Source organism: Schistocerca gregaria, chromosome 1, assembly GCF_023897955.1.
Source record: "Schistocerca gregaria isolate iqSchGreg1 chromosome 1, iqSchGreg1.2, whole genome shotgun sequence".
In the NCBI taxonomy this organism is placed as follows: Eukaryota; Metazoa; Arthropoda; class Insecta; order Orthoptera; family Acrididae; genus Schistocerca; species Schistocerca gregaria.
This window is the reverse complement of record NC_064920.1, coordinates 1,156,676,642-1,156,690,861: the sequence shown is the minus strand read 5'-3', so window position 1 is coordinate 1,156,690,861 and position 14,220 is coordinate 1,156,676,642.

The following is a 14,220-nucleotide window of genomic DNA, read 5'->3' as shown; positions in this document are numbered from 1 at the left end:
TCGTTATGCCAACGGACTTCTCAAAAAGAGAGAAGAACGGGCAGTTGTCCAGGGCAGTAGGAATGAGAGAGTAAAGAGACCAATTGAGTTCAGGAATAAACATCAGCTAGTAATAGCGAATATCCTGGTCAGGCAGAGATTCCGAAATAAGGTACTGACTTGTAAGGCGTATCCAGGGACAAATATAGATTCGAATCATAATTTAGCAGTTGTGAAGGATTGGCGGAAGTCAGGAAGAATCAGTGGGCCAAGAAGCGGGATACGGAAGAGATAAGGGATGAAGACATAGGCTTGAAGTCCTCTGAGTCTATAGTTGCTGCGGTAAGGAATAGCTTAGTAGGTAGTTCGGCAGAAGAGTAACGGAGATGTCTTAAAAGGGCAACCACGGAAGTTGGGAAAAAAGACATTGGTACAAAGAAGGTAACTGCGAAGAAACCATGAATAACTGAAGAAACACTTTAGTTGGTTGGTGGAAGAAGACGCACAAGAATTTTCAGAAAAATTCGGGAATACAGAAGCACAGGTCATTTAGGAGTGAAATAATAGGAGGTGCAGGAAATCTAAATGATAAATGTTTTGCATGGAAGATATGAAGAAATTGAAAAAGGAATGAATTTTGGAACGCCTGACTCAGCATATAGAAAAGTCAAAACAATTTTCGGTGAAATTAAAAGCAAGGGTGGTAGTGTAAAAGGCAGAGGAGAGAGACGAGAGCGATGGGTGGAAGGAATTCATTGAGAGCATCTTCGGGGGGGGGGGGGGGGGGGCACGTCTTATGACGTGATATAAAAAGAAACAAGAGCCGACGTAGAATAAGTGACGACTCCAGTCTTAGAACCAGATCTGAAAAGAGCTTTGGAAGATCGCGTAAGGCAGAAAGGATAAGTAATATACCATTGGAATTCCTAAAGTCGTGTGCGAAATATTCTCGTTAGATTTCTGAATATATGAGGCTGGCGATTTTCCATCTGACTTGGAGAACAATATCATCCATAGATTTCCGAAGACTGTGAAACCTGAAAAGTGCGAGAATTATCGCACAATCTGCTTAACAGCTCATAGATCCAAGTTGCTGACAAGACTAAAATACTGATGAATGGTAAAGAAAAGTGAGGATGTGTTAGACGACGATCAGTTTGGCTTTAAGAAAGGTAAACCCACCAGTCAGGCAGTTTGATATGGCGTTTGATAATGTGAGCAAGACTGAAGAAAAATAAAGACATGTTCGTAGGATTTGTCGATTTAGAAAAAGCGATCGACAGCGTCAAATGGTGCAAAGGTTAGGAATCCTGAGGAAAAGAAGAGGTAAGCTATAGAGAAAACGGGTAACATATAGTATGTACAAAAACCCTGAAAGAAAAATGCGAGTTGAAGAAGAAGAACGAAGTGAAAGGATTGAAATAGGTATAAGGCAAAGACGTAGGTTTTCGCACCTATTGTTCAATCTATACAGCGAAGATGCAATGACGAAAATGGAGGAAAATTTCCAGAGCTGGATTAAAATTGAGGGTGAGTAGGTATCAGCGATGAGATTCGCTGATAGAATTGTTACCCTGAAAGAAAGCGAAGAGGAATTGCAGGATCTATGGAATTGAATGAACAGTTTAGTAGTACAGTATACGGACTAGAGTAAACAAAGACGAAAATAACAAGAATTAAGAGAAAGTTAAAATGAGAATTGGTGACCACGAAGTAGACGAAGTTCCGGAATTCTGCTGCCAAGGCAAGAAAGTAACCCACGATTTAAGGAACAAGAAGGACATTAGAAGAAGACTATCGATGACACAAAGGGCTTGCCAGACAAAATCGGAAAAGAAGAAAATCGAAACATTTGACATGTGGTGGTACAGAATAATGTTTAAAAATAAATGTATTGGTAAGGTAAGGAATGGGGAGGTTCTCCAGAGGATCAGAGAGCGAAGGAATATATGTAAAATAGTGAAAAGGAGACGGGACAGCATGGTAGATCGTCTGGTAAGACATCAGAGAATAATTTCCGTGGTACTAGTGGGAGCTACAGAAGACGAACACTGTAGAGGAAGAGGCTGGGGTACATCAAGCAAATAACTGAGGGTGTAGGTTGCAAGTGCTGCTACGAGATGAAAACGCGGGCACAGGAAAGGAATTCGTGAGGCGCTGCATCAAACCAGTTACATGAGTGATGAATCAAAATAAATAAATAAATAAATAGATAAGGAAAGGTTGTGCTGCATTTAGTGCTGGCAACATCTCATGATGCACCCCCATCGTCTGAGAAGGGACGAGATAAGGGCCTGTATGAAGCAGTGGTCTATTCAACTGCTACGACTAACCTACGACGTAATCTACTCTATTCGTGTGTATATTGCCAGCGTAAGGAGTTCAAGGCACAGTGACACTGATTTATTGCCTCCGTTGAGAGAGACATCATGTAAATCTCTTTAAGTCAAATTTCGGTCCAGTGCTAAAATTTTACAAATTTTCTTAGCATAAAAATAAATTGTGCCAGAGATTGTGCTATGTTAGTGTGTCAGTAACAAACTGTTTGTCTCACAATATTTTGTTGTGATCGGTATTGGGGATCCCAAACCGTTTTGAAAATCGTTGCTCTTTCGTGGTGTTACAACTGTTGGTGATAACCCCATAGCATTCTTCTTAGTAGGGGCTAAGCAAACCAACCACAGTTGACCCCAAAGTGCTGTAGGAGTAGCCTCTGTACTGAAAATAAGATCGCACAATATTGACATTTCAACAGACTTACGCAAAAGGCGTGGGAACACCGGTTGAAGATTTAAAAAAAGGAAAAACTGCTTTTCTTTTGCAGTACCATTTGAAGCAACTCAAAATCTTTTGCGTAGATTTTTTTCAATGCCGTTCGGATTGCTTTGACGTGTGTGCTAAATGGTTACAAGAAATTACTACACACTGAATAGTGTTCCCAGTATATGGTGTGGTATGCGGAAACAAAATTAACCGTTTCTCTTTACTGTCCAAAAAAGTTAACGGCGTGAATTTCTCTGCAATCCACAGAAGTCAACACAGCCAATGGTTTGTATGGTAAGTTCGTAGCAACGAAGCGTATAAATAGACTGGTCCTAGCAGAAGAAACACATTTGATGGATTGGTTGAGGAGAACGGAGACACCCCCCAAAGAAGCCCATCTAAATCAGTTGTCGACTGTCTTGTGAACTAAACATCCCTCGCCCAACGCCTGGGAACTTCCTGCATAAGCTGCTTACCTTGCAAACTTACAAGATTCAAGTTGTGCAAGTAATGCAGCGAAGTGTCTTACAGTTTCATCTCGATGTTGCTGTTGAGGCATTGGACCGGATCGATCGAAATTCCGACTATCTAAGAAACATCGTTTTCTCTTAATCAGCAACGTTCCATACATTTAGGAAACTGAAACCACGCAACATTTGGGTTTAGGGTTTCAGGGAACGATAGCAAATATCCTTCAACTTTTCCCACTGAAAGAAATCCGGGGACGTTAGATCCGGTGAACGTGCGGGCCATGGTCTGGTGCTTCAACGAACGATCCACGTGTCATGAAATACGCTATTCAGTACCGCTTCAACCGCACTTGAGCTATGTGCCGGACATCCCTCATGTTGGAACTACGTCGCCATTCTATCATGCAGTGAGACATCTTGTAGTAACATCGGTACAACATGACGTAGGAAATCAGCATACATTGCACCATTTAGATTGCCATCGATGAAATGGGAGCCAATTATCTTTCCTCCCATAATGCCGCACCACACATTTACCAGCCAAGGTCGCTGATGTTCCACTTGTCGCAGCCATCGTCGATTTACCGTCGCATAATAGTGCATAATAGTGTTCAGTGGGTTAGTCGTGAAAACGTAAGGGATAGACTTACTTCCTCATTTATAGTATTAGTATCGATCAGTGCCTACGATCACCCTTCTGGAAGTTGCCGTCCTTCCCAAATCGTACTTACAGTATGTGTAAGTTCGCTGAAGGTATCCTCGTTACTATAATTCAAGAATTTTTCCCCAGGTGTTTTATGATTCTTCATTCTTTTTGTGATGCTCCTAACTTCTTCTACAGCTGTTGGGTCTGAGGCGAAATTTGTTTCTTACTGGCTGTAGCTGAGAATGTCTGGTGGCACTTCACACTTTTGGAGCTCTCGAAAGTATTTGGCCAAGATCGGACTGTTTTTCATGTCACTGTTTACTACCTTCTCTTCTTTGTTCTTACATCTGAGGTCTGGAGTGTAATATTTACTTAAGGCAATCTTGAATGTTCTGTAAAGTCTCGCGTATTGTTCTGTCGGAAATCCTCTTCTATTGTACTTTAGTGTTCCTTCACCAGTTTACTCTTCAGATCCCTGAAAGTCTTGGCATTGTTTTTCCCCGAGAAAAGAGAGAGAACGCTGTTGTTAAAAATCGAAAGCATGTAATGCTGATTACTTTTTCTCTTTCTTCTCAGTAGAGTAACTTTATTTAAAATAACAGTATATAAAATTCAGGACAACTTTTATTCCGTTACCAAAAAGTGAACCCTGTTTGGAAACGTGCCACTAGAACTCACGCATACGAAATGTCGACTCTAAAGAGAATGTAGGTGCGGGCTACAGCCCACATTAGCAGCCACTAGTAGCTTATGTCAGTCACAGCTCGAAGTCCTTTGCCCCTTGATTAATGAAACACAAAAATAAAATTTCCCAATTTCTTATGATTCTAATGATTAAAGCTTGCTCGAAATGTATCCTACGTCACCATCTTTCACCTCATCTCCTTTGCAGGAGCTACTTGCGCATCGTCCTAGGCTAGTATACCGAAGCTCTTAGTAATCGGTGAGTCACGGGGTGTAGCCTCTCCTTGATTGCCTGATCAAATGCTAGTTTCAGTTGCACAGAATTCAAACGAAAACGACTACGAGCTTCATACTTTCAATAGTAATTAAGTACAGAAACTAACGTCTATTTTTATGGTCAAATTCACAGCCCAAGCGTAAGTCATCGGGAAGACAGTACACTGACTGCAACTAATTGTTATGTGCGCTTCCTCTTCTTCTGCACTTTCCGTGTTAGGCCAGTTGTGGCCTGTTACGGTTGCCATCTTTTCCTCGGTCTACCAGGATTTCTTTCTCCCTTTTGATTAAAAATTCTTTATATGATGTGGTAGCCTCTCTGGACCCATTTGTTAAAGATGTTCATTCCATTTCTTTTTGTTTTCTTCCAGTTTTTCTTTCACAGTCTTAATCTTCGACTTCTTACAATATCTAATTTTCGGACTTTATCTGTTCTTTTACATTCCTCTACTACTCTAAGAAGTCTCATTTTTACTCCTTGTATCTGTTTTTCCTTCTTTTAGTCAACGCCCACGATTCACTTCCATTTCATAGGTTTGGCCAAACAACATTTTATAAAATTTCAGTCATTTCTTCTTTTATGCGTTAGAGTTCTGTTAATTGTTCCATGTTGTTGTTGTTGTAGTCTTCAGTCCTGAGGCAGGTTTGGTGCAGCTCTCCATGCTACTCTATCCTGTGCAAGCTTCTTCATCTCCCAGTACGTACTGCAACTTACATCCTTCTGAATCTGCATAGTGTATTCATTTCTTAGTCTCCCTCTACGACTTTTACCCTCCACGCTTCCCTCCAATACTAAATAGTTGATCCCTTAATGCCTCAGAACATGTCCTACCAACCGATCCCTTCTTCTAGTCAAGACCTGCCACAAACTGCTCTTCTCCCCAATTCCATTCAGTAACTCCTCATTAGTTATGCGATCTACCCATCTAATCTTCAGCATTCTTCTGTAGCACCACATTTCTAAAGCTTCTATTCTCTTCTTGTCCAATCTATTTATCGTCCACGTTTCACTTCCATACACGGCTACACTCCATACAAATACTTCCATAAAGGACTTCCTGACACTTAAATCTATACTCGATGTTAACATATTTCTCTTCTTCAGAAACGCTTTCCTTGCCATTGCCGGTCTACATTTTATATCCTCTCTACTTCGACCACCATCAGTTATTTTGCTCCTCAAATAGCAAAACCCCTTTACTACTTTAAGTGCCTCATTTCCTAATCTAATTCCTTCAGCATCACCCGACTTAATTCGACTACATTCCACTATCATCGTTTTGCTTTTGTTGGTGTTCATCTTATATCCTTCTTTCGAGGCACTGTCAATTCCATTCAACAGCTGTTCCAAGTCCTTTGCTGTCTCTGGCAGAATTACAATGTCATCTTTGAACCTCAAAATTTTTACTTCTTCTCCATGGATTTTAATACTTACTCCGAATTTTCCTTTTGTTTCCTTTACTGCTTGCTCAATATACAGATTGCATAACATCGGGGAGAGGCTACAACCCTGTCTCACTCTCTCCCCAACCACTGCTTCCCTTTCATGCCCCTCGACTCTTATAACTGCCATCTGGTTTCTGTACAAATTGTAAATAACCCTTCGCTCCCTGATTTTTCCCCTACCACCTTCAGAACATTGAGAAAAGCTTTTTATAAGTCCACAAATGCTAGAAAAGTAGGTTTGCTTCTTCTTAATCTATCTTCTAAGACAAGTCGTAATGTAAGTGTTGCCTCACGTGTTCAAAGGTTTCTGCGGAATTCAAACTGATCTTCTCCGATGCCGGCTTCTACCAGTTTTTCCATTCGTCTGTAAGGGACTCGCGTTAGTATTTTGCAGCTGCGACTTATTAAACAGGTACTCCTATATCTCTTACATTTGCTCGAACATATTTCCATGTTATGTTCTTTACATATTTTTTTGGTTCATAAATTCCTTTTTGTAAATCGACTTCTCTCAAAAAAAATCATCGTAAGGTCAGTGCGTAGAGGAGTGATTTTAGGTTTACCAAATTTTTACCCCAGTGTTTATGTTTAAATTCCATCTGTGAATTACATCGTCAGTGTAATTATTAAAACAGCTTTTGGGATAAACTACTGATGTTTTTTATTGTGGACTTTTGATGTCTGATATCAGTTTCGAAGGGTAGCCCCTGATACTCTAGAATTCTCTATAACTTTACTCTAACCACATTTTTAAAAAGCTTTTCTAAGGTCTCTAAAACCAGTTTGTGTCTCTTTGTTAAACTTCTTCAGCTTTTCAGTGAGCTGTCGTAAAATAGAAACTGCATCACTCGTTGATCGCCCCTTTCTAAATCCGACTTGTTCCTTCACAAGCAAATACTCTGCTGTTCTGTTTAGACTTGTGTTTAAAATTCTTGCATGAAGATTCTCACTGTGTCAAGGAAGCTTGTTCCCCTGTAGTTTCCACTTTTTTTGTTTATGTTTTCTCGGTTCTTGTATATTGATATTACCTCTGGTTTACTCCAACGTCCTGGTACATCTTTTATCTTGCAGCGTATGTTAGAAACAAGAGTAGCAATGTAAGGTATAGTGATAACATTCCATTATTAACTAACCATTAATTCCTTCTTAACCTGTTCCTTTTGATTTTCTGTGGCTTTCAAAGTTGCTGTGAATTCTTTTACTCTTCTTTCATCTAAGTCTTTTTTCTTCTATTCCTAGACCTTTTTCTTTCTTCTGTCCCACGTTACTGTCAGTAATATTATTCAAGCGAATTGTATTCTTTTCTGTTCTATTTCACGTTCTCGAAGTCTTACCCACTGTCTGCTGATGGCCATGAATATCATGCTCCATTCTACTAATGTATTTGTCTCAGGCTGACTGGTGGGATCTTTTCACTATCCTTTTTTTTTTTTTTTGTAAAGCCTTTTCTGGTCATAGATCTCTCTTCTAGGACAGCCTTTCAAACTTATTTTTATATGCTCTTTGTTTTTCTTGTATTGCTTGCTTAATTCCTGTTGACCCAGTTTTTATCACACGCATTTGGCGATTTTTTTCTTACCTAATGTCCCATTTACAGCTGTTTTATGGCTTTTTCAATATTTGTCCATTCTTCTCCAATAGTGTCCGTAGAAGCTAATTATTCTAATTATTTTTCTAATTTATTTTGATAAAGACCCTTGACACATAAACCTGTGGAAAATATACTTTATAGACCTTTTCTTGCTTCTGTGTGGTAAAGGTTCTCTTCTACATCCATTTAGCCAAAGCGTTACTAATCAGCCCTTGGCACGTTCATTCAAAAACATGCTACGTAACGCAGATTTTAAAAACATATAAAATACATAAACCTTAGGTGAATGAAGTATCGGATTGCTAAACCTGATCGTAAACCCAATGAAGTACGTAAACAGAACGGAATGTGCCCCATGTTTGTCATAACCGCAAAAATCGCTCCGCTTTTGTTTCGACCTTAGTGCCTAAGAAATCTCAGTGCTCCAACATGGTTCATCAAGCATATAGTAGTACAAAAATGTCAACTTGGGTTCCAGAGTCCCATGGAAAGAGCTGTATATAATTCTGATTTGATATAGCTTCATCAATGGAAAGCCACTACTGCTGTCGTACGTAGCAGTAGGTCTTTCCGAAGATAATCCAATGCAAACACGTTCATCAACACACCGTATCACTTACAGGCAAAAGCACACCTCCACTCAAGAACAACCTCTAACGGAAGAGAACTGAAGAAGAACGCTTTGTTTACTTTCAAAATTCACAATCCATGTGGAATGTCTCAGAGCCTCACTTCTGTCCCTCGAGGCCGCACTCACCACAAAAATTTCAGGCAGAGAAATTGATGCAGAAGACATAGGAGGGGGTATACGGAAGTGGATCACTGGGAGCAGATATGGTGGCAACAATTGCTTACGATTAGTAGATACGTAATAAACTTAATGCATGGAAATTGGTACATATAACAGACGAGTTTCGAAGTGCACCTGTTCTTTTTTTTAACTGTGGTTGTTCCTTCGCTTTTCCAGTTCACATTCATATCGCCAGCAGTCGACCTGAGCAGCTTTAGAATCGTATAAATGTCTGTGATGGATTTGTTATTCAGCTGACATCCAGTGGCTTCTCCTCATTCGAGGTCGCTTAGCTCACCTGACTGACTGCTTCTACCGTTACACCCCAGCACTCCCTCACTGCGTTTACACTGCCAGGTCAGACACTGATGACATCTAGTGGTCAATTCTGCTTTCTGTATCGGTGTTCGGATACTTTGTATCAGACAGTGCATATCCACAGTACTGGCCATTAAAATTGCTATAGCCTAAAGATGACTCACTACAGAGGCCAAATTTAACCGACATGAAGAAGATGCTGTGATATGTAAATGATTATCTTTTCAGAGCATTCACACTAGGTTGGCTCCGGTGGCGATACCTACAACGTGCTGACATGAGGAAAGTTTCCAACCGACTTCTCAAACACAAACAACAGTTGACCGGCGTTGCCTGGTGAAACGTTGTTGTGATGCCTCGTGTAAGGGCCGAGCGCTGGCCGTGCGGTTCTGGCGCTGCAGTCCGAAGCCGCGGGACTGCTACGGTCGCAGGTTCGAATCCTGCCTCGGGCATGGATGTTTGTGATGTACTTAGGTTAGTTAGGTTTAAGTAGTTCTAAGTTCTAGGGGACTTATGACCTAAGATGTTGAGTCCCATAGTGCTCAGAGCCATTTGAACCATTAGAACCTAGTGTAAGGAGGAGAAATGCGTACCATCACGTTTCCGACTTTGATAAAGGTCGGAACTCCGTGCTGGATCCCAACGGGCTCGTATCACTAGCAGTCGAGGTGACAGGCATCTTATCCGCATGGCTGTAATGGATCGTGCAGCCACGTCTCGATCACTGGGTCAACAGATGGGGACGTTTGCAGGACACAACCATCTGCACGAACAGTTCGACGATGTTTGCAGCAGCATGGACTATCAGCTCGGAGACCGTGGCTGCGGTTACCCTTAACGCAGCATCACAGACAGGAGCGCCTGCGACGGTGTACTCAACGTGGAAACTGGGTGCACGAACGGCAATACGTCATTTTTTTTTTTTTGGATGAATCCACGTTCTGTCTACAGCATCATGACGGTCTCATCCATGTTTGGCGACATCACGTTGAACGCACATTGGAAGCGTGTATTCGTCATCGCCATACTGGCGTGTCACCCGGCATTGACGGTACTTTGAATAGTGGACGTTACATTTCAGATGTGTTACGACCCGTGGCTCTAGGCTTCATTCGATCCCTGCGAAATCCTACATTTCGGTCAGATCATGCACGACCGTATGTTGCAGGTCCTGTACGGGCCTTTCTGGGTACAGAAAATGTTCGACTGCTGCCCTGGCCAGCACATTCTCCAGATCTCTCACCAATTCAAACGTCTGGTCAATGGTGGCAGTCACTACTCTTGATGAACTGTGGTATCGTGTTGAAGCTGCATAGGCAGCTGTACCTGTACACGCCATCAAAGCGCTGTTTGACTTAATGCCCAGGCGTGATAACGTCGCACATTTTTTTAAAAATTGCACCTATAAAATGAGAAGTATAGTTGTTCTGAAACGCTGTACCTTTCCGGAAATAAGCAACGCTTATTTAGAGCTCTTCACATCGTGAATAAAAACACTTATGTTAATCGTCGTTGAAATTAATTTCCGGCGGCAACGAGAGCGTCAGAAGAGGGTTTAATTCCGCAGATAATGCACTCTCCCCGTTACACACCTTTACTTTATGACCAATCTTTTGACATACTACGTGGCTTAACATCAGACTTATCAGAAAAAGTTTGGGATTATAGTTCAGTTGGTTTCCTAAGTACGCGATGTTGATTAATGCGTTAACCAATGTACCCCTGCCACGTTTCTATTGTTGAACATATTTTTGTTTTTTCTTGATCTGCATTGTGACTAACGTTATGTTCGTCTGACTGCACACGTACCACTCTGCCTGCTGAACTGCCTGTTACGAACATGGAGTAACAGCGAAAACACCACATTAGGCGGTAGTGTAGTCGTTCAAGAAACACTGAACAACTGGCATGCCGGTTGCTTTCATTTAACGCTGAAGAGCTAAAGAAACTGGTACACCAGTCTAATATCGTGTGGGGCCCTAGCGAGCACTCAGAAGTGCCACAACGAGAGGTGGCATGGACTCGACTAATGTGTGAAGTAGTGCTGGAAGGAATTGACACCATGAATCCTCCAGGCCTGACCGTAAATCAGTAAGAGTACGATGGGGTGGACATCCCTTCTGAACAGCATGTTGCAAGGCACCCCAAATATGCTCAATAATTTTCATGCCTGGGGAGGCTACCGGAAATGTATAAACTCAGTAGAGTGTTCCTGGAGCTTCTTCTGGACGTGTGGGGTATCGCATTATCCTGCTGGACTTGTCCCAGTCCGTCGGAAAACACAGTGGACATGAATGGATGCAGTTGACCAGACAGGATGCTTACGTACACGTCACCAGTCACAATCGTATCTTGACGTATCAGGATTCCCATATCACTCCGCCTACACATGTCCCACTGCATAACAGAGCCTCCACAAGCTTGAACAGATCCCTGCTGACATGCAGGATGCATGGATGGATGAGGTGTTCCCACAGTCGTAAGTATTGGGACAATGGGAATACGGGAACAAAGTACCATTATCCAAGATGGCGGCTACGGCGCCATCCAAGATGGCGGTGATGACGTCATTCAAGATGGCGGCTTTTGGCGGGAAGTTTGAATTTTGGCGGAAATTGCCGCGTCCCCTTCACCCAGAAAAATGACGTGAAGTTCAAATTCCAACATGATAATGCGTCACACCTAGGATTGTGGCGGGAAAAATAGACATGTCTTCATTATTTAACCAATTTAAAGCAGATGTGTTCGCCTCTGGGTCTGGACTCCAACTCGCTTAGTTCATATTGGTGCCACCAGAGGGCGCTCTCCAGACATCACATAATGACGCATGTACCATTATTCAGGATGGACGCACCCGATGTATCCACCACGAACTCCAGATCTCAAGTGGTTTAGTTCATATCGTCAACACCAGAGGACGCCACCGCGACGTCAGGTGATGATGCAAGATCGTCTGCTCTCTTTTGCGTGTGCGTAAGAACCGGACACGAGCTGCGCCTCCAACCCACAGGCATGCGACCGCTTACGTCACACACCCTTGGCCGCCACCTCCGTACACACGCCGGACATACTCTTCTGTAAATATGATAGCACTCACATCATGAATCTAACCTATCACTTACCTAAGTACTTAATTCCATTTCAATTATAGTCATATTCAATAATTCAATTTACAATATTAATATTCTATGAGCAACTGAGAAGTTCCACATTTTCCCACTATCAGCGTGGTGTTCCTTCATGACCTAGCACCCTCACCCCCCCCCCCCCCTTGAACGCTGCACTCCTATTGGCCACGTGATTCGACTTCATATAGGTATGAAAAGGTGTTCACTATACTTTCAACTATCTAGTTTCAACTACCTTTCAAGATCCAGACCGCCACTTGTTCCTAGGAACGGGCGCCGAAAGGAATTCTGGCAGTAAAGAAAGGTCACTTGCGCTTTCACCACCAACCTAAGAAAATTGTTGCAAACAAAGCTCACCACCACTAACGTAGGCCTCAAGGGCGCAACCTCTTCATAGGGGTTGCTGGTAAAAGGACTCATCCCGCACTAGGCTGATGGAGAGGGCAAGAAATGTACTTTATTTATTTGGGAGCAACTTATTTAGGGATCGAGTATATGTATCACAGAATACACGCTCTGATATCCACAACATCATACAGACCTGCTAACTAGTCCTACAAAACGCATCTATAACGTTATACACACACGCTTGCTAATTGTAAAACATCAAAATTAACACACTGCACAACCTACAGACATGCGAACCACTCATAAATAATGCAAAGCATTTACGTCTAGATAGCCAAACAGCTCGTAAATTGACAAAATAATAATCCATCTAAAAGACTCTGCTCGCTAATCGTCAATTGTCGAAATCATACACCAGTCTTTATTTAAACAATTAAAGGCAGCGCCACCTCCAACTGTATTCGCCACTGAGTCCATAGCCGAAGTGACTTAGTCCATATCTATACCACTAGAGGACGCTCTAATGACTGTCAGGTAATGACGCAAGTACCGTAATCTAAGATGGCGCCACCTAGTGGGTTCCCCACGAGTTCCAGACCCCAATTGTCTTAGCACATTTCGCCGCCGCCGGAGGACGCCTCTGTGACACCAGCTGATGATGAAGTACAGTTATCCACGATGGCGGTAAACCGCGTGTTTTCAGTGAGGTCTAATACTAAGTATCACCAGCAGAGGACGCTCTCACCCGTTTCGTGACATAAACCAAGATGATGGGAAAACGACTCAGCCTACTCTAGGCGGCTGGGGAGAGTAAGGTTGGAGTACACTCTATTTATTTAATTTACACTCTATTTATTTAATGTATTCAAGAGTAGCCTCCCATATTTGTAAAAATAAAGTACTAACCAAATGTCAGTTTGGTTTTCAGAAAAGCTTTTCAACAGAAAATGCTATATATGCTTTTACTGATCAAATATTAAATGCTCTGAATAACCGGACATCACCCATTGGTATTTTTTGTGATCTCTCAAAGGCCTTTGACTGTGTAAATCATGGAATTATCTTTTAGATAAGCTAAATCATTATGGTTTGAGGGGGGCACTGCAAAAATGGTTTAATTCATACTTAACTAGAAGAATGCAGAAAGTTGAAATACGTGGTTCATGTAATGTTAATACAACAGCTGATTTCTCAAACTGGGGGGGGGGGGGGGGCTATCAAGTACGGGGTCCCACAGGGTTCGGTCTTAGGTCCTTTACTGTTCTTGATATACATTAATGACTTACCATTCCATATTGATGAAGATGCAAAGTTAGTTCTTTTTGCTGATGATACAAGTATAGTAATAACATCCAAAAACCAAGAACTAAGTGATGTAATTGTAAATGATGTTTTTCACAAAATTATTAAGTGGTTCTCAGCAAACGGACTCTCTTTAGATTTTCATAAAACACAGTATATACAGTTCCATACAGTAAATGGCACAACTCCAGTAATAACTATAGACTTTGAACAGAAGTCTGTAGCTAAGGTAGAATTTTCAAAATTTTTAGGAGTGTCCATTGATGAGAGGTTAAACTGGAAGCAACACATTGATGGTCTGCTGAAACGTCTGAGTTCAGCTACGTATGCTATTAGGGTTATTGCAAATTTTGGTGATAAGAATCTCAGTAAATTAGCTTACTATGCCTACTTTCATTCACTGCTTTCGTATGGTATCATATTCTGGGGTAATTCATCGTTGAGTAGAAAAGTATTCATTGCTCAAAAACGTGTAATCA